This window comes from Cryptomeria japonica, chromosome 5 (genome assembly GCF_030272615.1).
Source record: "Cryptomeria japonica chromosome 5, Sugi_1.0, whole genome shotgun sequence".
NCBI classification, from domain to species: domain Eukaryota; kingdom Viridiplantae; phylum Streptophyta; class Pinopsida; order Cupressales; family Cupressaceae; genus Cryptomeria; species Cryptomeria japonica.
This window is the reverse complement of record NC_081409.1, coordinates 226,490,379-226,517,968: the sequence shown is the minus strand read 5'-3', so window position 1 is coordinate 226,517,968 and position 27,590 is coordinate 226,490,379. Positions and strand designations below refer to the sequence as shown.

The 27,590-nt window shown below is 34.0% G+C and overlaps 1 non-coding gene across 1 annotated transcript; it reads left to right on the top strand.

Annotated features, from left to right (window-relative positions):
- The first annotated feature begins 10,010 nt into the window (after positions 1–10,010).
- TRNAN-AUU (transfer RNA asparagine (anticodon AUU)) lies at positions 10,011–10,084 on the top strand. The gene has a single exon. It is a non-coding gene; the product is annotated as a tRNA-Asn (tRNA).
- The last annotated feature ends 17,506 nt before the right edge of the window (positions 10,085–27,590 follow it).

Here is a 27,590-nt window from a genome sequence, read left to right as displayed (position 1 = left end):
TTGACTTATAAACATAGAAATCAGATTGTATTTTTGTCCCAAAGGTTTTGAACAATTAAAAACACATCAATCAGCCTATCCTAAGGAGATTGGCTGAGAATGAAAACCTTTGCTTGCTAACTTAGGTACATACCCAATAGCTAATCAAAATACTGTCATTGAGTCTCACGCAATGGATTCTCAATGCCATATTATTCGACTCCAAATGCTAATGGGGGCATGATATGGCAATTGTCTTGGGAGAATTACTATCTCTCTTGCACAAAGATTATCACCCTTTCGGAGGTGAATCAGGTAGCTTCTATTTTTATAGTTCTCAGTTAGGAATTTTGTTTGAAATTACCCCTTGAAGTCACGTAAGCATGATTGAGGCCTATAGCCCGACAAGGTACCAAAACAAGTTGTAGTCACGTAAACGTGATTAAGACCATGAGGCCCTACAAAATGCCCGATATGAGAGATCTCAAAGAGAAAACTCAAATAATCCCATCCTCTGAGACTTAATCATCAGAGACCTATTTATTATAGTGAGTTGGAATGCTCAGGTCCAGCTGTACTCACTTGGGTTGTTCTCATAGGGTGATTACTTTTTCCCACTGTGATAGGCCCGCTAAAGATATGCACTATTGAAAGCAAAGGATGGTCTAGCTTTTTGATCACCTAAGAAAGGTGAGAGCATACTCACCTATCATCGAGACACATAAGACATATTTGTTCATTTCCATTGTAATTAGTCTATGTGCCTAATTTAACAAATATAAGTGCAAAATCCAGTGGCTGCAAACAATGTTAGTAGTTTATATTGTATTCTTTGGTGGTGAAATAGTTTATAAATCCAGTCTTTCATAGCGAAATAAGTACTTGCAAAACTAACAATCTGCAAATTAGGTTTGGGAAAATGACAGTCCAGAAACAGAAATGAGGAATGCATTATACAATATTTGCAAAATTAATAAAAAACTAAAAATGCCATCAAATTGACCAAGAACGCCATCATATGTGCCAAGAACGCTGCTCTGGACACCAGAAATGCTACTCTACACACCAGAAATGCTGCTTTGCACACCAGAAACACTATTAAATAGACTGAAAACACTGACAAATTTGCCAAAAATGCCACCATACATACCAAAAATGCTAAAGTACAGACTGAAAGCGCTAAAGTATAGAAAAACATAAAAATAGAGTTGAGGAATCTCCCATTAATGTCATTTGAGGTGCTGAAATGCCACAAAAAATGCCAAAAATGTGATTCGGAAGCCCAAGAGAGCTAATCTGCATTCTGAAAGAGCTAATCAACCTGTCAATGAAATTTCCTGGAAGCAAACTTGTTAAAGATCATAGGACCTAGGCCCCATAGTGGGCGCTAATTAATGTGATGCTAAAAATGTTGTTTTTATATAAGAGGCATACACATATAATGAGACAATAAAGTATAATTGAAAAGCTTAATTGAAAACAAGATCAAAGATGCAAACCATAAGCCTTCCTTGAAATGTCCCATTTTCCTCTATTCTTGAGGACCTTGAAGGTGTTGGATTGATGGGCTCTCAACGGAGCAATGACCTCCAAAGTGACAACTCAAGAGTTGAGTAGCTAATTGATCATGATTGACTATGGAGATGATATGAAATGCATGATTTAAGAAACGAGATTAACATGCTATGATAAATCCAATGCTAATTACTAGATAATTGAAATGCAAATTGCCTATAGTAATGATGCCTAAATTGATATGAGATGGGATCCTTATTGCTCCAAAATGAGGGGTATTTATAGGATTTCCAAGGCCAAAGCTCAAGTGGCAAGAATGGATTGTCCAAAATTGATCTGAAGATATCAAGGGCCAAGATTGAGGAAGTTGGAGAAGAGGTTGGAGGAAGGAACACTTGTCATCTCTATGGTGACAAGTGTCAAGGAGCCTTTCTCATGAGAGGGAAAGTGTCCAAGGGAGGATACATGTGGCAAAAGTGCCATGTGTCTCAAGGAGAGGATATCCACACCATGGGAGGTTAGGATAAGGAGGTTAGAATGTGCAACATAGGATAGGGTTAGTTAGACCCAAGATTAGATTGAATGGGTTAAGTTAGGGGATGGTTAGGTTAGGTGGCTAAAGTTAGGAGCCATGTGCTCATTTGAATTTAGAAATTCAAATAATTGGAAAATGGCAATTAATCTCAAAAAATTTGAGTTTGTTAATCTTAATTAGGGATTAGAAGAATTGATTAATATGGGGAGACATTAGTTAATTTAGAATTAATTAATCAAAGGGGGATGTGAGATGAACTATATAAGTAAATCATTTAAATTTATTTACTAGTAGATGAATAGAGAAATTAATTAAATTGCTTGTGAATTCAATTAATTGGGAAGGGGAATTAATCAAATAACTGTGTATTTAATTAACTATCTTCAGACCATTTTTAGGTGTATACAGTATTAAGTGCCTAGTGTTTTGTGGTCTTTCTTGTTTGTTTATATTCACCTTTATTTTGGACTTGATCTTATTAGAATTTATGAGAATGCCTTTTTGCTACTAGTACCACTACCTCCTTATAGCCTCCTTTAGTTATTATTCCAATGTTCATTTCCCCCTTGACTATCCTTCTTGCCTCTCCATTCTTCACTTCTCTATTCCTCTCACAGTCCCTTGTGTGCATCAACTTTATAAAATAACAATTTCCCTTGTTTGCAACTCATCATTTTCTTGGATCATGTCCACCCACCCATCAAGGAGAATCTTGAAGAAGATGACACTCTTATTGGTCAGGAATTGATTGATGATCTTCCCCTTGGAGATGAGTGGGAGAAGCATAATGATCATGATCCATCTTCTACTAGCATTGTATTAGTTGCCTAGTATTTTTGGGCTTTGTCCTTTGTTCTTATCCATCTTTGTTAAGGAATCAACCCTATTAGACTTTACGAGTGTGTTGTTTTGCTAGTAATCTCACTACTTCCCTACAAACTCCTTTTGTTCCTATTCCAACATGAAATTGGATCTTTTTATCCTTCCCACCTCTCATTTCTTCACTTCTCTTTCTCTCACACTCCCTTGTGTGCATCAATTGTACAAATTAGCAATTTTCCTCATCTACAACTCATCATTTCTACAATGTCTAACCACTAACAAGGAGAATCTTGAAGAGGAAGATGACACTTTTACTAGTTGGGAGCTGATCAATGATAATGCTCTTGGAGATGTATGGGGAAAGTCTTATGATAAAGATCTATCTTTTGTTGGCATTGCACTAGCTACCTATGTTTTATGGACTCTGACCTTTATTTTTACTCAACTTTTTTTAGAACTTAGTACTATTACAATAACATTTTTAGGATATTGAACTATTTTAATCATATAAGTATACAGTTTAATATAAATATTTATTTTAAAGAAATTTCATTTACTTGTGGATTTTTAAAATTAGATGACCCTCTTCTTATTGACCATCCTTCCTATGTGGCTGCCAACTCTACCACTTTCTCCTCTTTATGCACCACATTCTAGACTAATCTCACAATACTTACCTTTGACTTTAAGAGCTAGTATGTTCCTTATAGTTTCTTTCCTCGCATGGCCTACTACTCCTAATCAATCCTCTCATTAAACTCATGTTTCTTGTCTTGTAGCTTGAAGGGGAAGCATCCATATCTTTCAATGGCTAGCTCTCCTTTATACTCCCAAAATCAACATTTTCAATCCATCTATCATTTGTGCAACACAATGAATTCAATTAATACTAGTCACTCCTATTTGCAATCATGTGAATCCTTAGCAGATAAAATTGTATGTCAATAGAAATGACTACAAACCAACTCAAATTTTCTATTTCCAAGAAAATATTCTCCCTCATTAAATATGGGACATTTATATTTTGAGTACCAAGTACAAGAGTCAATGCTAGATAAACGCACACTCAATCAAAATCCTTCTCAATTTTCATACGACCCTCTCATGTATGGCGAGAATTTATTGTTTTTTCCATTATGTTAGTTAGCTAGATAACTCTCTAAACAAGTGGGAAACTTTAAAATTTGAAGTCATGACAATAGATGTATGATGTCCATATACTAGACATGATACTCCTCAAGTAAACTCCTATAGTAACAAAATTTGAGCTTCTATTCATATAAATTAATTAATTGAAGTCAAATAATAGTCATATAAATTATCAAGGTATTTTGTTGTCTTTTTTATAAGAGAAATACAAGATTGAAATAGTCATGGAGGTTTAGTATAAGTGTGATGTGGCTGCTAACATACAAGGATTATCCATGATAATAGAATAAAAGATGGAGAATGCTAGATGTCTTCAATATAAAGGAATGGCTCAAGAAGCATGATATGAAAAATAAGGTCCATGTATACATCATGGGGATGGCATGATGTTCCCTTATGTAGTAAGATGATATAAAAATAAATGCATAATATGACAACAAGGTGACACTCAAAGTCAAACTGACTTCCGTTGAATATTAGAAAACATGCATAATGTAGAACCAATTGAATAGAATTGTGAATTACTAATGAATCATACAAACAAATCACTATGTATTGGTGAACAAAAGAAATTTGACCACTCAATGTACCTATACTATATACATGATTTAGTGAGGATACACAACAAAAGAATTCTTAAACTACCAAATCTTGTACTATTGCATTAAGTATTGCAATAAAAACAAACATAAAACCAAACTTTGATAATGACACTGACCAACTTCCCCAAGAACTCCTACTATTTAGAGGCCAATTAATAATGCTAACAACAAACCTATGGACTCAAACGAGGCTTTTCAATGGGTCTCTTGAAGAGGTGCTAGATATTATGTACATAATTGGTTGTAAACCACAAGATTTACCATTGTATGTAGATGTATGAGTTGATAGTTACAATGGCCCACCTTGGAACCAAGATGACCCAAGAAGTATACCTATAACACCCATATATTTAGTTAATCACAGATATATAAATTGCTATCCAAGGCATGAGAAATCACCATACATAAATTGCAAGGACTAACATTCCCTAAAATAATAATTGATATAGATAAAACAGAAAGATAAGGCTTAACTTTTATAGCTATATCTAGAGTTAAATCGATAAAGGGTCTTTGAATAAAACCACCATTCTCATTTGATCAATATTCAAGAATTAAAAACAATCTATACACAATTATCAGGAAAAAGGAAGAGTCCTAACTATAGCGGCTCTCATTATAATGTGTAAAGGTATGTAATTTTAAATTTAACCTTTTGTAGAGAAACTTTCAATTTATTCTTTTCATTACTCTCTTCATTGTAGATTCTTTATGAAAACAAACTACTATATTAACAATTTCATGTTGTACAAGTTGCTTGATATTCATATGTACTGGGTCAAATACTTCTCACATGTTTGCAATATTATAATCTCACACCTATAATTCCTTTTCTTTGTTCACAAACTTTTATATTTATGCATTGTGTACTTTTCATACATAAGACCATCGATGAATTCATGATAAAAATTCACTAACTTCTTGTTTCAATGTGTAGGAGTGCAACAAAAGAATAACCCAAAATATTTTTCCACCCTCATTTTGTAAGCACGGTGAATCATCAACTTCCAAATACTAAAAAATGAAGTTGTAAAATAATTCCTTCATTCCAATATAACCAAATATGTAATATATGTATTTTTTTAAATGTTGCAAACAAAATTGTATGTAAATATTCAGACAATAAAAGATATACTTCCTTAACATGGCATAACCATCGCACCCCTCCTGGTGCAATTGCTAGTATATATAAATAGGAAATGGCTATCCAACCCTAGAATGCACCCAACATCCATTATAATTTATTTATTATGTCACGAAATTTCCCTTCTCCAAATCAATCAAGGCTCATACTATATTTTATTTGAATTAGTGGATGGAAAAGCCTAAAAAATATTTTTCTCACTCCCTTCTTACATTGCATATTCATTTGTCCCTAACTAATAATTAATTAAAATGATTTATTTGTTTCATGTATTTAAGTGTTACAAATACATCAAATTAAATGCTTCTAGTTTTTATTAATAGATGTTTTTGCATCCCTATGTGAGTGTTATTTGCCTGGGCCTCTGTCGGTCTTTTTTGGTCTATAATCCGTGTTCTCTTGTTTGGTGGCATTTTGTTAGCCTACTATCTTTCCTTTGTTTGTTGTCTTTTTGTTTAGTTGCGTTGTAATGTTTATCTTTTGATCTTCTGAAAGTATTGGGTTTCAGGGGCCCATCAAAACTTGTTTTCCCATATTCAAAAAAAAAAATTATAATTAATTTAGATTAATTAAAAATAATTATTAATCATGAAACACTTCAAGGTATTAGAAAATAATATCTATATAGAATGGATAAAATGAGGTTGAAATTTAAGTATTTAAAGCATGGGAAAAATAAAACGGTCCTTCTTGATACAGTCATCAATATTAGAAAAAATAATCTTTAGTAAATCAACATACTATTGAGAATAAAAAACCCATTCTATATTTTTTCTTATATTTTTTATCATTTTATTCAAATTTGAAAAATAAATAACAAGATTGTTTTACACCATTTTATACAAATTCAATGAAAAGAAAGGATTTATAAGTATTTTGGTGGAAATCACATGATTTACACACTCAATGATGTAGTTGAAGATGCATCCATTAGAAAATCATGAAAAAACTACTAAAAACATATTTAAAAAATACTTGTAATTAGTAGCAATTATTCTTAGCTAACTTTTTTCTAGTTGTTTTCAAAAAATACATTAAATTTTTAGTGAGAAAAATAACTATACTAGTTTTAGTGTAATTTTCTAAACTTCTAGGTGTTTAATATATAGTTAAGATTAAGAGGAACAAACATTGAGTGTACACAAAATTCCCTTCTCCAAATCAATCAAGGCTCATACTATATTTTATTTGAATTAGTGGATGGAAAAGCCTAAAAAATATTTTTCTCACTCCCTTCTTACATTGCATATTCATTTGTCCCTAACTAATAATTAATTAAAATGATTTATTTGTTTCATGTATTTAAGTGTTACAAATACATCAAATTAAATGCTCCTAGTTTTTATTGATAGATGTTTTTGCATCCCTATGTGAGTGTTATATGCCTAGGCCTTTGTCGGTCTTTTGTGGTCTATAATATGTGTTCTCTTGTTTGGTGGCATTTTGTTAGCATACTGTCTTTCCTTTGTTTGTTGTCTTTTTGTTTAGTTGCGTTGTAATGTTTATCTTTTGATCTTTTGACTGTATTGGGTTTTAGGGGCCCATCAAAACCTGTTTTCCCATATTCAAAAAAAATATTATAATTAATTTAGATTAATTAAAATTAATTATTAATCACGAAACACTTCAAGGTATTAGAAAATAATATCTATATAGAATGGATAAAATGAGGTTGAAAGTTAAGTATTTAAAGCATGGGAAAAATAAAATGATCCTTCTTGATATAGTCATAAATATTAGAAAAAATAATTTTTAGTAAAACGACATATTATTGAGAATAAAAAACCCATTCTATATTTTTTCTTATATTTTTTATCATTTTATTCAAATTTGAAAAATAAATAACAAGATTGTTTTACACCATTTTATACAAATTCAATGAAAAGAAAGGATTTGTAAGTATTTTGGTGGAAATCACATGATTTACACACTCAATGATGTAGTTGAAGATGCGTCCATTAGAAAATCATGAAAAAAGTACTAAAAATATATTTAAAAAATACTTGTAACTAGTAGCAATTATTCTTAGCTAACTTTTTTCTAGTTGTTTTCAAAAACTACTTTAAATTTTTAGTGAGAAAAATAGGAATTTTGTTTACACTCAATGTTTGTTCCTCTTAATCTTAACTATTTATTAAACACCTAGAAGTTTAGAAAATTACACTCAAACTAGTATAGTTATTTTTTATTAGAATAAATAGGTTTTGAAGGGGCCTCGAAACCCTTTACAATCAGAGAGTTTCCACCTAAAAATGGACTAGACTACCTGGCAGCGAACCATAGGTGTTTAAAAGGACTTGAAACCTTTTGGACTTATGGGCATCCAACACCCAAAACCCAAAGGTTGTACCAAGCATAAACAAAAAAATTCAGCAACCACAACCAACCAGACACCAACCAACTATTGAAAGATAAACTTTGCAAAAAATGTTGGCACAAACATAAGATCTAAAGTTTAGAAAATTACACTCAAAGTAATATAGTTGTTATTATCACATCTCAAAAAATTTGAGTGTAAGCATCTTAAATTATATATCCTTGAGCATATTTTGTCCTGCATTTCCATGCACTTAGTCTTAGTGAACATTTATGCATAAAAGTATGTTGGATTTCATAAAAAGTAATGGATCCAACTAGATATATTTATGTGTTGTTTTTGCCCTAGCATATACACTCCATTAGAACTTACAAAATCGACAAAATGTGTGCAATAAGTTTTTTTTTTCTCACAAAGTCAAATAAACATAAATTGTAGGCTATATTTAATTATCTAGGAAAATGAATAAATAGGAGAAAGGTTGGAAACTTTACTTGTAGTAAAATGTGTTATTGAAATATGGCATCACATATTAATTATTTCCATGTCATGTAATCAAGATCTATTAAGATATAATGATAACTATATTTGTAGCATAAATCAATACATTAAATCTCAACAAAGCAATGCTTATGATCATATTTGTGTTTCCTCCTCTTATTGACTAAGATAGGTGAAATGAATTAGAGTAGAGAAAAATAGTATATGAAAAATGAATGTAGGCACATAAATATATAAAGTAAGTAGCCTCGATAGTATCACATGAAAAAAATGTAAGTAAAACTCAAATCATAATCATGTAAATCATATATACTGGAGATATCATCAAGGTATCTTGTTGCCCCTAATATTGTAAATCATAAGGTTGAAATGGGTCTAGAGGCATAATATAAGTATGCTATGAGGAAAGAATAGTGTCACTAATGTCACTTATAGTACGAGATAAATAATGCAAACACACATAATAGGATAGGAGAAGTTGTGATATCTTTGATGTTGTAAAATATCTCAAAGAACATAAATAGACATGTAAGTCCAAAATAGTATGTGAGAGGTATATTGATTCTAATGTACAAGGACAAACATTATAACACAATAGAGAATGTAGGAGAAAGCATGAGAGCTCAAATCTAAAAGCATGGCTTAAGAAGCGTGATATGAAAAAGAAGGTGTATATGCATCAAGGGGATGGCATTATACTCTTTTATGGAATAATATTATATGACATTAAATGTATTTAATATGGTAATAAATGCACAATATGACAACATAAGGTGTATGCAATGATCAAAGGTACATGGAACCAATATAGGCATGAGATAATACCATTATAATGCACATAGGTGTTAATGTAGCATAAGCATCATAGAAAAATTTGGAGTTGTATTATAGTCTAGATTAACTAAATCATTTGGAAAAATTATTTCACCAAAAAAAAGTGGTGTTATACCTTTAGAAGTTTGGTATGTTAAGATGTATAAGTGTGTTGAATTCCCCTTATACCTTTGTGAAACTCTAACCCTAATTTCAAATCTAATTCTAACTATAACCCTCCAATTCTAATCTTAACTATAACCTTAAAATTATGTGTAATTCTAACAAATGAATATATAAATAAAAATAATAATTCTATGTAATAATAAAAAATTATATATAAAATTTTATATTATTAAAAGATTATATAAATTATATATAATCATTTTATGTTTTTATAAGATTATAGAGAGAATATTTTATTTGTAGCTTATCCAAGATGAACTATTGGTATGTAATTTGTAAATGAATTACAACAGTTTTAACATAGAATACAGAATAATGTGCATATTGCGGTGTGCTGAGCTTGTGGATTCGATCGATGTCCACAGCGGCGTAAATTCTTGCACTTGTTTCTGCAATAGCGAATTGGATTTTCAATCTGACAAGCAATTATTATATACCGTACAGCGAGGCCTATTAGCTCAGTTGGTTAGAGCGTCGTGCTATTAACGCGAAGGTCGCAGGTTAGTGATCTGCATAAGCCATTTTAGCAAAGTTCGCAGGTTCTGTTGCGCGTCTATTAGCAAGGGTTGCAGCCTCAACTCGGAGCATCTATTTTTGTCAAGCTATTTACTTGCTAGTTCTCACTCTAGTATGTTCACCTTGTCTTATTGTTACTCCTCAAGTGGCTCTCTCTTTCTACTAGTCTCACTTCTCTATGACCTCCTTTTATTCTTATTCCAATGCACAAAGTTCCCTTCTCTATCCTCCTTGCATCTACCTTATTCACTTCTCAATTGTATACATCAACAATTTTCCTTATTTGTAAGTTGTAATTTCTTTGATTTTGTCTAATCACCTATCAAGGAGAATCCATGATAATAAAATGACACTCTTACTCGTTGGAAGTCAATTGATAATACTATCTTTAGAGATGTGTGGAGACAATATGATAATTAGGATTGATAATACTACCTTTAGAGATGTGTGGAGACAGTATGATAATCAGGATTCACTTTTTGTTGGCATTGTATTAGTTGTCTTGTGCTATGTAGGCTTTGCCCTTTATATTCATCTTTGTTTGGTACTTGATCCTATTAGATTTTATGAGTGTGTATTTTTGTTGCTAGTTTCATTACTTTCTATGACTTCCTTTCCTTTCTGATCGAACTTCAGAAAGGTGCCAAAATTATATATATACATCATGTCCACTACTCTAATTGCTCCCACACAAGTCAAATGAAATGTTTGTTCAAGCCCTAATCTTAGTAGACAATCTTGTCTTCTTAACTCTAGTTTGTTTTCCTTGTCTTTACTCCTTTCATGGGTTCCTTTTGCTACTAGTCTTGTTGCTTCTCTATGACCTTTCATTCTTATTCCAACACACAATATACCCTTATATATCATTCCTATGTCTCTCTTCTTCTCTTCTCTCTTTTTGTCACACTCCCTATTCTGCACCAACTATATAGATCAATAGTTTTCCTCATCTATTCTATCAAACCACCTACGAAGGAGAATCTTGAAGAATAAGATGACACTAATAATTGGTTGGGAGTCAATTAATGATACTACTCTTAGAGATGTGTGGTGAAAGCTTGATGATGAGAATCCACTTTTAGTTGGGATTGCATTATCTATCTAGTGTTATGTGGGCTTTGCCCTTCGTTTTTATTTATCTTTTTTGGTAATTGATCCTATTAGACTTTATGAGTGTGTCTTTTTGTTTCTAGTCTCGTTCCTTCCCTATGGCTTCCTTTCCTTCCTATTCCAACTTCATAAAGGTGCCAAATATAAATATACATCATGTCCACTACTCTAATTGCTCCCATACAAGTCAAATGACATGTTTGCCCGTGCCCTAATTTATTGTAGTGACTAAAAGTTTTGGAGAAGTAAAATAAGACATGAGTAATATGAAGTGAATGTAATGGATAGTATCATATGAAAGAGAATTAAGTAAAAATCAAATCATCATTATAAAAATTATCAAGGTATTTTGTTGTATTCAATATGGAAAAACCATAAGATTGAAATAGTCCTACAGATATAATATAAGTGTGGTATGGAGAAAGCTTTACATCGCTAATTTCACTCTTAATACATGATAAGAATACAAGTACACATATTATGATAAGAGGAGTTGTGATGTACTTGATGTTGTAAACTATCTCTAAGAACATAATCAAATATGTGAGTGTAAAATTATATGGGAGAGGTATGTTGCTTCTAATGTTCAAGGATAAGCAATGATAACACAATACAAGATGGGGAAAGAAAAATGTCCCCAATCGAAGCGGACAACTTGAAAAGAATTATATGAAAAAAAGGTGCATGTATACATCATGGGGATGATATGGTGTTTCCTAATTAAATGAGATAATGTGATAACAAATGCTTATTATGACAATATATTTTGTATACAATAATTATAGGTTTAAATAAAATTATAAACATGAGAGAATATCATGGTAAGATACATAAGTGTAAATTTGATATAAGCATCAAGTGAAATTTGGAGTTGTGTTGCTATTTATAGACTAATTAAATCATTAGGGAAAATTATTTGACAAAAAAGTGATGTTGAGGAATATCTTTAGGAGTTTGATGTGCTAAGATGTGTATGTTGGGAAAATAGTATCTCAACCTTGCATTTACATGAAGTTACTATTTATAGTAAGTTTTCATTTCTTTACAAAAAGGTGTAAAATTCTCCCCAAAGCTTCTAGGTTGCTAGATAAGCATTCAGGTAAAGTTTCAACACAAGATCATAGCTAGTTTTAAAGATATTAAAGTTTCTATTTTGGAGGGGTCCAATGAAAGGTTTAAACTCAATTTTAAGGAATTTAGAGGCCTCAGAATGCCCTGAAAAGTGGTCATATACAAAGTGATAGGGCACTTTGTGATCTTTTCGAAGCTTCAAATGGTTCGTTACTCGAACACACGGTTCACAAGTTATTGCCTCTAGAAGTTTGTACTCCTGAAATAGGAAATATAATTTGTATTTGACACATAAATGAGATTTAAAAGGGAGGGGCACATGTTGATATGTGTTTTAACACGTCATAAAGCATTTATATTGGAGATAAGGTCGGCTATACTTTATTGGGTGGTTTCAGCCCATGGTTTTGTAATACCGTTTAACAGTTTCTTGTATTGTATCTCCTATATATGAGGTGCGTGAGATAGAGGTTATGTGTAAGAGTCTTATGGCTATTGAATTACCTCTAAATCTCTGATTAGTGATGCTCCTATGAAGAGCTTGCTCTGCAAGTATATTGTAATCTATTTTCGATTACTGAATAATATATTAGATGACTTTTGGAGTGTGGGGTTTTTCTCTTGAAAGGTTTCTCCCCATGTAAAACATTGTGTTGTGGTATGAATTTTATTTATGATTATTTATGTTAAGTTTCTGTAACTTTTGTGATGATCTATAAAAGTTTTTGCATTACCCTCCTCTCAAGGTTAGTGTAGGAAGTTGTTTCGCTACTTAACTTCCTTACAGTGTAGGTGTGCTTAAAAATTCTAGTATACTATAATATTATATAACAAAACAAAATTATATTAAAAAAAATTATTTTGAAAGGATTGTATATACTTATTTGTAAATTTTAATATTCTTTAAAAATTACATTATATATGGAAATAATATTTTATAAATAGCTTAGTAAAGATCAATTCTTGGCAACTAATATTTAAATGCAATTATAATAGTAGTAACATATAATTGGAGTATACAAAAAGTTCTTACTATATATAAACTAGAAAATTATGTGTGTTGAGCTTGTTGGTTAGATCGATGCCAACAATGGGCATAAAATCGATATTTACTATTTTATTATCTTAATTTTGCACAACAATTGCACTTCATTCTACAATAGCCATTTGGAATTTGCATCTAATGAGAAATTATCATTATCTTTAATATATTTACCAAAATTGATATGTTTGGTCAAAAATAATTATTTTATATGTCTTGTTACCTCAAGTAGTTAGAGCATCATGCTAATAACATGAAGGTCATAGGTTTGAGACTTGCATGGGCAATTTCTATTTGCAAAATGTCCTATATATGCATTTTATGACTTCTCATATTTCAGAAACTTGAACAACATAATAGCATCCAATCCTTAGAGAATAAATTGGTTTTTTTTCATTAGCACAAATAAGAATCACAATTTTTAGGTTTAAACATCAATCATCCATATAAACTCGGAATGTAGACCTTCCCAGCATCACTTGGTATTGACATACTCTTCTCCCCTATGGATCATTTCTCACATTTGAATATCTCCTTCTCATGTTGTCTCCTTGCTAGTTGCCACTTCATGGATATACAAACCAAATCCCAGTTGCTGGACAATGGTGCTTCCTTCCCTCTAGTTCATTTTCCTTAGCATCACTCCTCTTGGCTCCTTCCATAGGTTCCTTTTGGTACTAATCTCATTGCTTCCTTCCAACCTCATTTCCTTCCTATTCTAGTGTACAACTTCCCCTTATCTATCTTTTCTAACTCTCCACCCTCAAGTTCTCTCTCCCTCTTATTCTTCCCTATGTACATCAACTATTAATTAGGGAGAGTATCCAACAATTGAGCAACCTAACTTTACGTTTTTCAAAATGCTATGTGAAAATTTCATCACTTTCACTATTTTGTCACAGGTTACATGGCAAGTCTCATTATAACTAGGTTTTGAGATCACATATCAAATATAATGCCACATCAGCATACTTTTGTTGAGGTGTCCAATAATACCAAAATATAAAGTTAGATCATAGTTGTGCACCAAGTCATGTTTTATTAGTGCACTAATATGGTATCACATGATTTGTTTCTTTTTAGATCTAAGGAATATATTTCATTGAATTATGAGTACTAACAACCACCACTGATAGCTTTATGTCACAACTATTGGTGTAATATTATTAAAAATATTCGGTATTAAATCAACATTTGTTATAACAACTATTGGGTCATTTCCCCTAGTTTTAACATATAATTGTTGAACAATATTTCTTAGTTGAACTATGCTCATGTCAATAAGTAGTTGAACATGAGCCAATAACAATTGTAGAGGTGTCTAGATAGTTTGTTGATAGTAGTTTAAATTAATTGTTGGTAATCTATAATTAGATGACATATTAGTTATCTAAATATCTAGGATGTTATTGAAGTCAATCATATATATATATATGTGTGTGTGTGTGTGTGTGTGTGTGTGTAGTACATGCACATATATATATATATATATATATATATATATATATATATATATATATATATATATATATATATATATATATATATATATATATATATATATATATATATATATATATATATATATATATTCATGCATACATAATATATGCATAAACACATACATATTTATGAATAATTTAGTGATTCCTTATGTCGTTACATTCTCTACAATTTTTTTATTGTTACACTGTCTATTTTGGTGTTAGAACCTATTAATTGTGCCTTTATATGAATTGGTGTTAGAAATATACAAATTGTGCACACTCATCATTTAGAAGATACATTTGCAATTGTAGCTCTAAAATGATTACTAGTATTACAATTATGATTGCACTTTCTACCAAGTTCATTTGGAATCTACATAAAATGGACGGATGTTAATGAAAAACTTTTTAATGGTGATTAAAAGGACTAATCGATCATGTTCAAGTTGAAAAGGAGAAGAAATAACATTGGGTATTAAAATTAAAGAGAACTTTGTATGCTCTTAAGTAGGCGTCGACGTCATCATGTGAGAAAATTGATAACTTCTTCCATCAAGGTTTTATCAAGAGTAATACTTTTTCAAATTTGTACATCATGAACAATTAACATAAGAATATTATTTTGATTTCATTGTATCTGGATAACTTTTAAATAATAACAAAAAGTTCTATAGAGTTGATTGATAAATTCAAAAGAAATTTGTATCGTAGACATTTGAAAGTGCTATAGAGATTGATGCTCTACAAAAATGAAGGATTAGTAAAAACCTATTTTGATAGCTAAACACACACAATGAAACATAAGAGACAAGAGTTAGTCATTAGTTTTAGAAAATGAATGATTAAATACTATCCTAATCAAACATATCAAGAAAGACACTACTGAACAAAGAGAAAGCTTAAGGAATCTACAAAAAGTAACTAAACATCTCCATATGCTCTCTACCATGCTGATAGCTTCTCCTTCCTTGTTCCTCTCCTCACCAAGTTCCAAATTAGTGTAGCTCTCAGTAGCTTTTTGCACTATGGATGCCTTATGGAGATTCAAGATGAAAAGATGATTAATCTAAAATGTTATGCAAATGTGAACAAGAGCTAAAATAAGAGATTATCTAATTAGCTAGTGTTGATTTTAAAACAAAAGAGTGAATATGATTGATTATCTAATGCTCTCTAAAAATGTCTATAATGTAAATGCATACAAGTTTTCAGGATTTGGATTATGAAGAAATGGGCTCTATTTATAGGGAAAATGGAGCAATGGATGGTTGAGATTGAGTAATCCCAACAAGGGTTAGGATTGAATGATATTCAATCCATGTGAGGGCTTTCAACCTAATCCCAAGATGACAAGTGTCAACATAAGATGAGTGGAGAGGAGAGGGAATAAGTATTAAATGCTTGACATGACCTAAGAGTTAACTTGGGAGTTAAGGTTAAGTTTGGGTTGAGTGAATAAATTCATTATCCAAAGAATAATGTTTTTATCCAATGGATAAACTCTTGTGCAAGAGTTAGTGAGGATAGCCATGGTCAAAGAAATAAATGCTTGAGAAGACACATGGGTCACATGAGGGTTAAGTTAGGGGTCAAAGTCCCTAACCATGGGTGCAAGTGGATTTAACCATTAATGGTCATGTAAGAGCCATAAGTGGTTTGGAAGACTTTAGAGGTTAAATTGTTGAACACATAGAGCATTTAATGCTTTTCAAAGACTCTGAAATCTTTGAGAAGTGACTCCTAGTTGCTTAGGAATGTGACAATATTTAGGGGATGGATTAGGTTAATTAGGAAGGGGTTTAGAAGAATCTAGAAGGGGATTAGGATTGCAAGTGGGTTTGGTGGGTGAGGGAAAATATGATTTTTATTAAAATAAAATTCATTTATTTCAACAAATAGGTGCAAGTTGCATTTTTAGGAGAATGCATGTGGGAGGGGATTTAATGATTTAAATAAATGTTTTATTTAATTTATTTAAAAGAAGAAAGATGATTAAATTGAATAAATAGAATTTATTCATTTAATTGATTGTGAATTTGGTTTAATGAATTAATTAAAATAAACTGAATAATTTGTTTAATTAATAGGAGAATGTTTGAAGATGAATTAATTAAATATTAATTTAATTAACTGATGGCTACTAATTTTTAATCAAATAAATAGAAAATATTTATTTAATTAAAATGGACAGATTTAAGTGACTACATTTGCCCCTCTTTGAGATGGTGCAATTTATCGCGTCATTTTAAAGAAAGAAAAATAGGTGTGAAGAAATATACCCCATAAAATGTTAATTTAATGGGTGGTATGCCCCCTCGAGAGATGGGCCAATTTTTTTTCGAAAAATTGAGCGATCTCTTGAAAAAGAAGGAAATTTGGCATGGTGGTAAAAGAGAAGAATTTAGCAATACTGGGGAAAGAATGGGAGAAAACGGAGTGAAACGGAGAAACAACAAGCCAGTGAGTACCTTTAGGTCAGGAAAAATATACGCTACAAATGTGGTGTGTGCTTTTGATTGTTGCTATACAATTGATTAAAATTGGTTGAACAATCTGGTGTAATTGGTTTAATTGCCCTGGTCGAGTCAAAGCATGAGAGTTGATGTCAATTGTTCACTTGGACATGATAAAGTTTGAGTAAGTGAATCAAAGTGACCTAATGGTGACTTAGACAATTGATGTAATTGCTCAATGAAGTCAAGGTATTTGAAGCAAAATACTCATTGAGACTTTAGACAATTGATGTAATTTTCCATTATGATTGTGTTTATTGGTTGATTAATTGATAGTGTGTGTGTGTGTGATGGATGGTTGTGGGGAATCATGGCAGCCCCGTTGAGACTAGGTCATTATGATAAATGTTTGTTGTAGTCTAGGTTTGTCGTGATTGATTACTTGTTGAGACCTGAAGATACTTGATCAGAGTATCTGTTGATAGTCTAGGTGTGTGTGATTCGATGTGCCTATGTAGATAGAGTAATTGCTTGATTGAAGGATGACTTAGGATGGGAAACGTGGTCCCTCCTATTTAGAGATGGATGGTGATGAACGTGTCTTGTTTGAGTTGATTGGGACATGATGAAGGGATTATGATGATGTTGATGATAAAGATAGGGATGGTGAGGAGGGGATTCCATGTTAGATAGAAGAAAATGGAGGACCTATTCCTATGGAAGAAGAGAGAAATAGAGTATGCATTGTTATGACTATGTATGCATGATATGCAGCTATTATGAATGTATGGATGGGTGGAATGTAACAAAATGCAATATATACAGATGAGATGAAATGACGATCCATAGTGCTTTATTTTTCATCATTGAGCATGGTAATATCAAACTTGGACGAGGCAGTAGGAACCAAGGATGGAGCATTGTTCCTGCAAACAAACAACATAAATAAAGAATAAATAATATGGACCCTCCATAATGGTTCGTGCTCATATGGTCAAGTTATACATTGTAGTCAGCAAGTCATAGTGATCCATGACTGTATTTTGCATATGATCACATAGCTTAGTGAACTTCCTACATAGACACCATTAGTACATGCCCTAGAACTTCATTGGAATAATTCATAGAAGACATACAAACAATGCTTAGGAACCATCCCAACCACTCTAATCACTTGTGGATATCCCAGAGTAGCGTAGGAACCTGATATAAATGAATAAATAACCTACAAATAAACCAAGTATTTGATATCTTAAACATAATTTTCTTGTCAAAGAAAATGTCATCTTGTCTTTGTTTTGGTAAGGAAGGATGCATCCTTGCTAAGACAGTTTGTGTGTTGATGTTGATTTTTTGGTCGATATGATAAGTGGTCATCGTTGGAGTATTTCAAAATGTTTGTTTGATATTTTCTTGGATGCGGATGTAGAAGGTGTAACTGCCATGTTTTTGATTGATTTTTGATGTTTTTGGTATTGTGATGATTGTTTTTAATGTTTTTTGAATTTTGTGAGATAGTTTTGAATGAAGAACTCAATGAATTACAAGTAAAGTAGAATCCACTTCCATCAATAGGTCAAGGGTATTGCCCCTAGCTTTAGACATGACTATGAAAAAGCGGGATGCAAGACGCATGAAGTACTAGCCTTGATTGCAGATAAAAAACAAGCCATGGTTTGAATGATGGATGAGTGGATGCAATGAATGTGACCGAAACAAGATTTGAAAGATAATGGAGCCATAGCCTTTACGAGTGGTGCTTGTTTTCCATTTTTCACCATCGCACGTACCCAAGGTGCCACCGGAGTAGTTGTTCATTGTTTGGATGCATGATTTTTTTTTACTTTTTTGATGTTTTTGTATTTTCTTCATGACATTTTTCTCAATGTTTTTGGTTTTTTTCCTGATATGTATGGGAGCCTGATGCTCTGTGCATCTTAGGTATAAAACCGTTTGAGGTGCATGTTGTTGATTGGATCTGCTAGTGGTTCTCCTTCGAAAGTAGCCAACTGATATGCCCCAGACCCAAATACAACAATGATAACATATGGACCTAGCCAGTTTAATTCAAAATTTCTCTGATGTTCTCTATTTGGTTGGTTATGAGAATTCTCTCGAAGAACAAGATAACCTACCTCAAATGTTTGAGGTCTAACTCGATGATTATAGCTTTTGCTCATGCGTTGCTGATAGGCTTTGAGGTGATTGTATGCAGCTTGTCATTTCTCATCAAGTAGCTCTAAGTCTGGAAGATGTGAGACTTTGTATGCTTCATCATCGATGAGATTATGCAAGGAAACTCATATTGATGGTATCTCAACCTCAATAGGAAGGATGGCTTCTACTCCATGGACTAGCGAGTAGGGAGTTGCACCTATAGGGGTTCAAATGCTAGTTCGGTATGCCCATAGTGCTAGATTCAATTCAACATGCCAATCATGGCTAGCATCATTGATTGTCTTCTTGAGGATTCTTAATATGTTTTTGTTTGATGCTTCGGCTTGACCATTTCCTTGTGGGTAATAGGGAGTGGAAAAGTGGTGTTGGATGTGAAACTTCTCACAAAGTTCACAGACATCTTGATTTTTGAAAGGAAGACAATAATCTATGATGATGGACATGGGTACACCATACTAGAAGATGATGTAATTAAGGATGAATGAGGAAATCTATTTGTCAGTGGCTTGGGTAAGTGGAACAACTTCAATCCACTTTGTGAAGTATTTGGTGGCGGTAATGATGAACTTATGACCATTGGATGAAGATGGATGGATTTTACCCACAAGGTCAAGTCCCCATTGACAAAAAGGACATGGTGTGGAGATTGGTTACAATTCATGTGTTGGTGCATGTATCAGGTCTCCATGAACTTGGCATTTCTTGCACTTTCTGACAAAATAGTAGGAGTCTTTTTCCATGGATGGCCAATAGTATCTAGTGCGCATGAGTTTCTTGGCTAGTGACAGACCGCTTGCATGAGTTCCACAAATTCCTTCATGTATCTCTTCCAAGGCCTTTGTTATCTCATCTTGTTCCAAACATTGAAGGAGAGTACCATCAAGACTGCGTTGGTATAGAGTTTAAGCAATAATGGTATATCGAGCGGTTTGGCAAATGAAGGTTTTACATTGGTTATTCGATTGGTTACGAGGAAGTGCGTGATCATGAAGATAGGTGTAGAACTAACCATACCATGGGGATTCGGAACTAACAAGGTGACATATCATCTCAGATTCAGGGATATCATAAGCAGGAATCCAAAACTGTCCTACCAAGAACTCGTAGTGTGTTGAATTTTGTGGAAGATCTAGGAGAGACGCAATGGTAGCCATAGCATTAGCAGCTCAATTCTAATCTCTGGGTATCTACTCAAAGGTGATAGTAGTGAATGATGCTTTTAATTTGTCCACCATTTATTTGTATGGCATGAGTTTATCATCCTTGGTCTGATATTCATCTGTTGTTTGTCAAATGACCAGTTGGGGGTCACCATATACTTGTAGTTCTTGTAACTTCCATTGTACAGCTAGTCAGAGTCCTGTAATCAAGGCCTCATACTCAGCTATGTTGTTGGTGCATGGAAATTTGAGCATGTAAGACTTAGGGATGCTGTCACCTTGAGTAGTGATAAACAAGATACCTGCCCTTGAGCCATGCCTAGTTTATGAACCATCAAAGTATAGTTTCCATGGTTGTGTTGCTGTGATCATGAAGATCTCTTCATCTAGAAAATTAGAAATGAGAGGATGATCACCTATGACTGGTGCATCGGCCAACTCATCTGCAATAACTTGGCCCTTGATAGCCTTACGGTCCACATATACTTGATGTCAAATTCACTAAGAATCATCACCCATTTGGCCAAGCGGCTTGTCAATGATGCTTTCTCGAGTAAGTACTTTAGTGGATCAATTTTGGCAATGAGTTGTACTTTATATGTTAATAGATAGTGCCTCATCTTAGTGGGTGCTAAGATTACTGCTAGGCAAGCTCGCTCAATAGGTGTGTAATTGAGTTCATAGCCAACCAGTGTGCGAGAGATGTAGTAAATAGCACACTCTTTCCCTTTTGAATTGTGTTGAGTCAGTAGTACACCCAATGTTGTACTTGTTGCTAAAATATAGAGTAATAAAGGTCTACTCGGATCTGGTGGTATCAGCAATGGTGTATTCATGAGATAGTCTTTAAGCATCTGGAATACTTGTTGGCATTTGGTATCCCATTGAAAGCAGATGTTTTTGTCTAGCAGGTGTGTAAAAGGGTGACACTTATTTGCCAGTTGTGAAATGAATCTTTGGATGGATTGAAGCCGCCCTTGTAATGTCTTGAGTTGACTGATGTTCTTTGGTGGTGGCATGTCCATGATTTCTTTGACCTTTGCTAGGTTGACCTCAATGCCTTTTCTTGAGACAATGTATCCTAGAAGCTTCCCTAAGGTTACTCCAACGACACATTTCTTTGGGTTGATTCAAACATGATATTGTTCTAGTCTGTCAAAGATTTGCTCTAATATGTCTAGATGACCTTCCCTTGTGAGTGATTTTACTAGTAAGTCATCAACATAATCTTCCATTATGGTATGCATCATGTCATGGAAGATGGTGGTCATTTCTCTTTGATAGGTCGCTCCTATATTCTTTAGACCAAAAGGCATTACATTCTAGCAGTCTATTCCCCATGGACATGTGAAGGCTATCTTATGTTGATCCTCTGGTGCGATCTTTATCTGATTGTATCCTAAAAAACCATCCATGAGTGAAAGCATGGCATGTCCTGCTGTTAGGTCCATTATTATGTTGATGTTTGGGAGGGGGAAGTCATCTTTAGGACATTCTTTATTTAGATCTCTAAAGTTAGTACAGATACGGATGCCCCCATTTGGTTTGTCGACAGGCACAATATTGGATATCCAATCTGCATAATCAATTGGTCTAATGAAACCAACATCCAGGAGTTTCTTAAGTTTCACTTTGACTAGTACTACAATCTGAGGATGCATCTTGTGAAGCTTCTGCTTGACAAGCTTGGCTCCTTCTGCTACAGTGAGGTGATGCATGACTAAATTAGGATCAAGACCAGGCATGTCTGCATATGACCATGCAAAGTTGATCTCACACTTTTGGAAGAATTCAACAAACTTAGGTTGTTCTTCTAGAGTTAAAAGAGATGCTAGATGTATGTGGTGAGGAGTTTCAAGAGTCCCCACGTTGTATTCTTTGGTTTCCTCAATAAGGATTGTTGATCATTCTTGCTGTGTACTAGAGGGGAGAATGTCAAACCTTCCATCCTCATGTGCCTCAGAGAGGTTTTTACCATTGGATACGCTCTTTCTTTTTACTTTTGTGAGATCAAACAGTGTCACAGTGTGGTTTTCACTGGAAGATCCATGTTTTATTATTATATTTTTGCAGCTAAAAGGTTTGGCATCCACCCTGAAGTATGTTGCACTATTAAGTTCAATGGTGAATCTAGCTTTGTGATCCTCACTTGGTATGTTATCCCGTAATTCCAAAAAATCAATGATCGCCTCATCATTTTGGAAGTGGTCAAGGCATGGGGTATTAGATTGGTTTCATTCGATGAGTTCAAGATGGATAATGGGCATTACCTCATTGATTAGGTTAAGTTCATTAGATGTATCAGTGAGGGTTAAGACATTGTGGTGAAGGTTGTTGATGGTACTCTCCCTGTCAGAATTGGGCATAGGATGTGACCTAGGGTTTGTGGAAGATGTTTCTAGTTCAGGAACCCAAGAGGTCTTTATTTGCGCTTCTCCATAAATAGGGATGTCTTTGCGAGGTGGAGGTAGTGATGCATCTCCCTCATCTTAAGTATTAAGCTGGATGGAATTAAATTCCCACTCATGTGAGTCAGTCTCTGAGTCACTTTCCATTATCCGATTACTATACCATACTGGGATGTCCTTTGAGTTAAACACTGGAGGTGTGATCGGCTGATGTACCTGGATAGATAGAATTATTGGTACTGCAAGACAAATTATAGGGATCAATGAATCCAATACGGGGAGTATTGATAGTGTTGAATCCGTTGTTCTGCTAGAATTGCCGATGTCATAGATACTACTATGGGTTTCGATACAGTTGCTACTGCTAATGGTGTTATAGATGTTATGGCTACTTCTAAAGGAGTTTCTAGTTTGATTGGTGGAATGACTAGTGTTGTGGATGGTTTTGCTGGGATTTTTAGCCTCAATGGGGCAGTTGTTATGGTTTTTGATGCTGCTTTTATAAGAAAAGGTGGCCTCTTTGTAGTAGGTTGATAAAGAGGTTTGTTGGGTTTCTCTTTGACTCTGAGTTTAGGAAGGATCTCCTTGTGAGAGCCTAAACCTCTGTTATCTTTGGGCTTTAATTTTGGCTGCAACGGTTCATGTCTTCCTTGCTTGCAAGGTCCCAAAGCACTCTGACCATTATAACCCATTCTTTGCATAATGAGAAGGCCCTTGCCATATTGATCTATGGGAAGCTTAGCTTGTGGAATGTTCGTGGTGATGGGGTCTTTATAGATCCATTCTACTAAGTCCTCATTTCTGGTCTCTTCTTCTTGACTCTTTTCAAGGATGAAAGGTGTCAAAGTGCATGCTGGCTTGACTAGTGGTGTTTGAAGTAACCGCTGAGGTTTACCATGAGTTCTAGGAGTAGGCATCTGTCCAACACAAAAGAGTTGGCTCAAATTATACTCCCCGGGACTTTCCTCTACCATTTTCATCTTAAGCTTCTCTTGCTTGGGTATTGTGGTGTTTGAACTAGAAAGAGAGGTTGGACTTATGTATGATGTGGATGAGATGGCTTCTCTATTGTTGGGAATAGTAATCTCTGGTTGATGACTTATATTATAACAATATGAAAAGGGGTTTGCATCTCCCAGGATTGTAATTTCTACACCATTATACGAGAACTTGATACACTAATGGTAGGTGGATGGAACGTCTTGCATGGCGTATATCCAAGGTCTTCCCAACAATAAATTGTATGGTAGAGGAAGGTCCAGAACTTGACAAATGATGATTTTTACCACTGGGCCTACTCTGATTGGTAGCACAATAGCTCCTTTGGATGAGCACTCTGCATCATCAGAGGCTTTGATTGTTATCTTCTTGTGGGGATCTACTGATTCAATTGCACATCCCAATGTTGTGACCAATTGTAGCATATAGATATTCAGGCCTACTCCATTATCGATTAAGACTCTCTTGATCCTATGTTGGTTGATAAACCCTTCAATGTGGAGTGAGGCATTATGAGGTTACTGGAAGGATGTGTTGTCACTTTCAGAGAAAGTGAGACAAGGTGATGATCTTAGATTTCCAACCATGGCTTGGAACTGATCTATATTTAGGTTTGTAGGGACTGACGCCTCTTTGAGAGCTTCATCCAAGATTGTTTTATGAGATTGGCATAGGCGTAATAGCTCTAAGATAGATATCAATGCAGGCATTTTTATCTAATTGATCCACAAGGTTATACTTCTTTGAGATAGATGGGGTGCCTTGTGGAGCTGCTTTTAAGGCAATCTTGCCATGATGTGTAACAACATTGCAGTTGGAATTGGGATTTTTTATGGTAATAGTTGCAATTTGTTCACTGGCATCATATTGGTGATTCAAAGTGTAATTATACGTGACTTTCATATAATCAGTGGTATCTGTGTTTCTACTTCAGGTGGAAGGACCCCTTTGATCTTGTGATGGAAGTGGATTTTTGAACATGAGATGATCATTGTTTGTTGTTTTTGGGTCATATCCTTCAATTTTGATTTCAAGTCGGTGAATAAGATCCTAAATAAGATCTTTTAATCTATGACAATTGCTTGTCTTATGCCCTTTCCCTTGATGGAAATCGCAATGTTCTATATCCCTCCACCATGAAGGTTTGATCTGAGGTTCGTAATTTGATGTTTTGGGTAAGGTCACCAAATTTTGAGAAACCAGTTGATGTAACACCATTTTAATAGGTTCCCCTAAGGGAGTGTATGTTCGTTTTGGTTTAAAATTTTGCTTGAGTTGTCTGGGTTCCTCTTGAGATACGTTGCATCCTTTATTTGGAGGAGCAACTATGTTATTCTTGGGTGGGGGGTTCTGTCCTACAAATCGGGCACAGGTTGTGCACTTTTGATAGTTCTTGCATCTACAACCCCATCATTGACAATGTTTTTTTTTTGTTCTAGAAGTTAGATTTGTCACTATTGAAGCACGAGTGAGGGCCATCCTTTGTCTCATTGTATATCTTGATAAGCCCTTTTTTGGTGAGAGCCCGCTCACATTTTAAACCTTTGGTGATCATGTCATTGAAAGAGTCCATGTCTTTTACGTCTAGGTGAAATTCCATTTCTTCATTTAAGTTGGAAATAAATATTTCCACTAGTTCTTGTTTAGGTAACTGAAGAGAACGTCTGCTAGACATTTGACGCCATTGTTGCAGAAAGACTGAAAATAGTTCGCTTGGTTTTTTCTTAGTGTTACATAGGTCAGCCATGGTGATATCTCATTCAATGTTGTGTAAGTAATGTGCTAGGAACTTCTGGATGAGTTCTTCAAATGTCCTAATGCCACCGAGTAATCGAGAAAACCATGATGTGGTTGTTCCTCCCAAGATTTGGGGAAAAAGTCGCATTAGGTATGTGTCCTTCGAGGCAAGCTGAATGGAATTCTCTAACATGATCATGAGGGTCTCCTTTTTCTCGGTTCTTTTCGAACTTGGGTGCTTCAAACCATTGTGGAAAAGGTGGCATATGAAGATTCCTATCGAAGGGATACAGACAAATGTCATTGAGTGAAAATTGATTGGTTTTAACACCACTATGAAGTTGTTGGGTGAGATTTTTGACTTGTTGCCGCAACATGTCTATTTCATTAGGAGGAGGAGGTGGTGGGGATTACCTTGATGAAGGTTATATCTGATGTGATCTCGAGCCCTTTCATCCTCATTATGACTTTGGCATTTTGAAGCTTGCCTTAGTTGTGCCACATCAAAATTAGAGGGTAGTTTGGCTCCCTCTTGAGCGAGTCTTAAAAAGTGAGCATCAACATTGCTCCTGAGTATTTCGTCAAAAAGTCTATTAAAGAGAGGGTTGTGTTGTGCCCTTTCTATTTCCACAGGAGTGTGAGTACTTGGATTTTCATCATTTGGATTTCCTCCAAGAGCTTCTTGGAATTCATTGATAGTTTCCTCCTCTTCTTCCTCAATTTCTGGTTGTCTAGACCTCGATCTATTTTGATCCATTTTGTTTATAAGTTTTTGTTGAATTTTGATGAAAATGATGATGAGTTGGTGATGAAATGAAAGATTGATGTTTGGTGAAGTGTTTTGCATATGGATTCCTAGCACTAAAGGTAGATGTTACCAAAGTTCTTTCTTGAATTGCTTGTTGTTGGATTGACAAAGTTTGATAAGATAAGGTTTAGAGAAATTTGAGATGTATTATAGACTCAACCACCTAGCAATGAGAGCATGCACTCATAGACTAGTTTTAACCTATGTAGAAATGCCTCTTAGGATGAGTTTATCCTAGATGTAGAGAAACTCTAAAAAGTGATGTATTGTGTTTGATTCAAGCAATATCAAAATAGAACTTAGCACAAAAACCTCTTGATGCTTTTGAGAGTTGAAATGGATTTGATGAGATATGAATATGATAATGGATGAAATGTGAACTTGAATAGAAACTTTGTGTTCCAAAAGGAACAAACTCTTCCTCTTCTTGTTCAGGGGTTGGTGGTTCTTCCCTAGCTGAGTTATATGTGATACAAATGTCTGGAAAGAAGGCAGGATTGATCTTGCCCTCATTTTTGTGATAACTCAAAGCTTGATATTGAATAAAATCTCTGAGGTTTAATGACTCTTGATCAAACTCGTTTGATTTCCTTTGAAGGTAAAGATGCATGTGATGTAAGAAGGTTCTATGAGGGACAAAGATTTGTCTATTAAGATAGAAGAATTTCCTCCTTTTGATAAAAGCCTTTGAGTTCAATGGTCTTTTCTTCAAGTTGATGAGTTGATGAAGATTCTTCTTTCTTAAGATGTGAATAATGGTCATATAGTTTGATACTTTTGGTTGTTTCTCTTTATTTTTGACCTTTTGTTGGTATTTTGAAAATCTTTATGTCGGATGAATACTTGTTTTGGAATTGGTTTTTTTTATTTTTCTTTGACAAGAAAACAAAGAAAGCACACAAACAAAAGAATGTTGCCTCAAAAGGAACAAGTAAGTATGGATCTAGATCAACCCAATCTTTTGAACTTTTTATGACCCTTTCCTTCAAATGTATTTTAGGTGTTTCCAGAGCCTGAAGTCGGCTCAATTTGCACTGGTCTTCACTCAAAAATGAAAA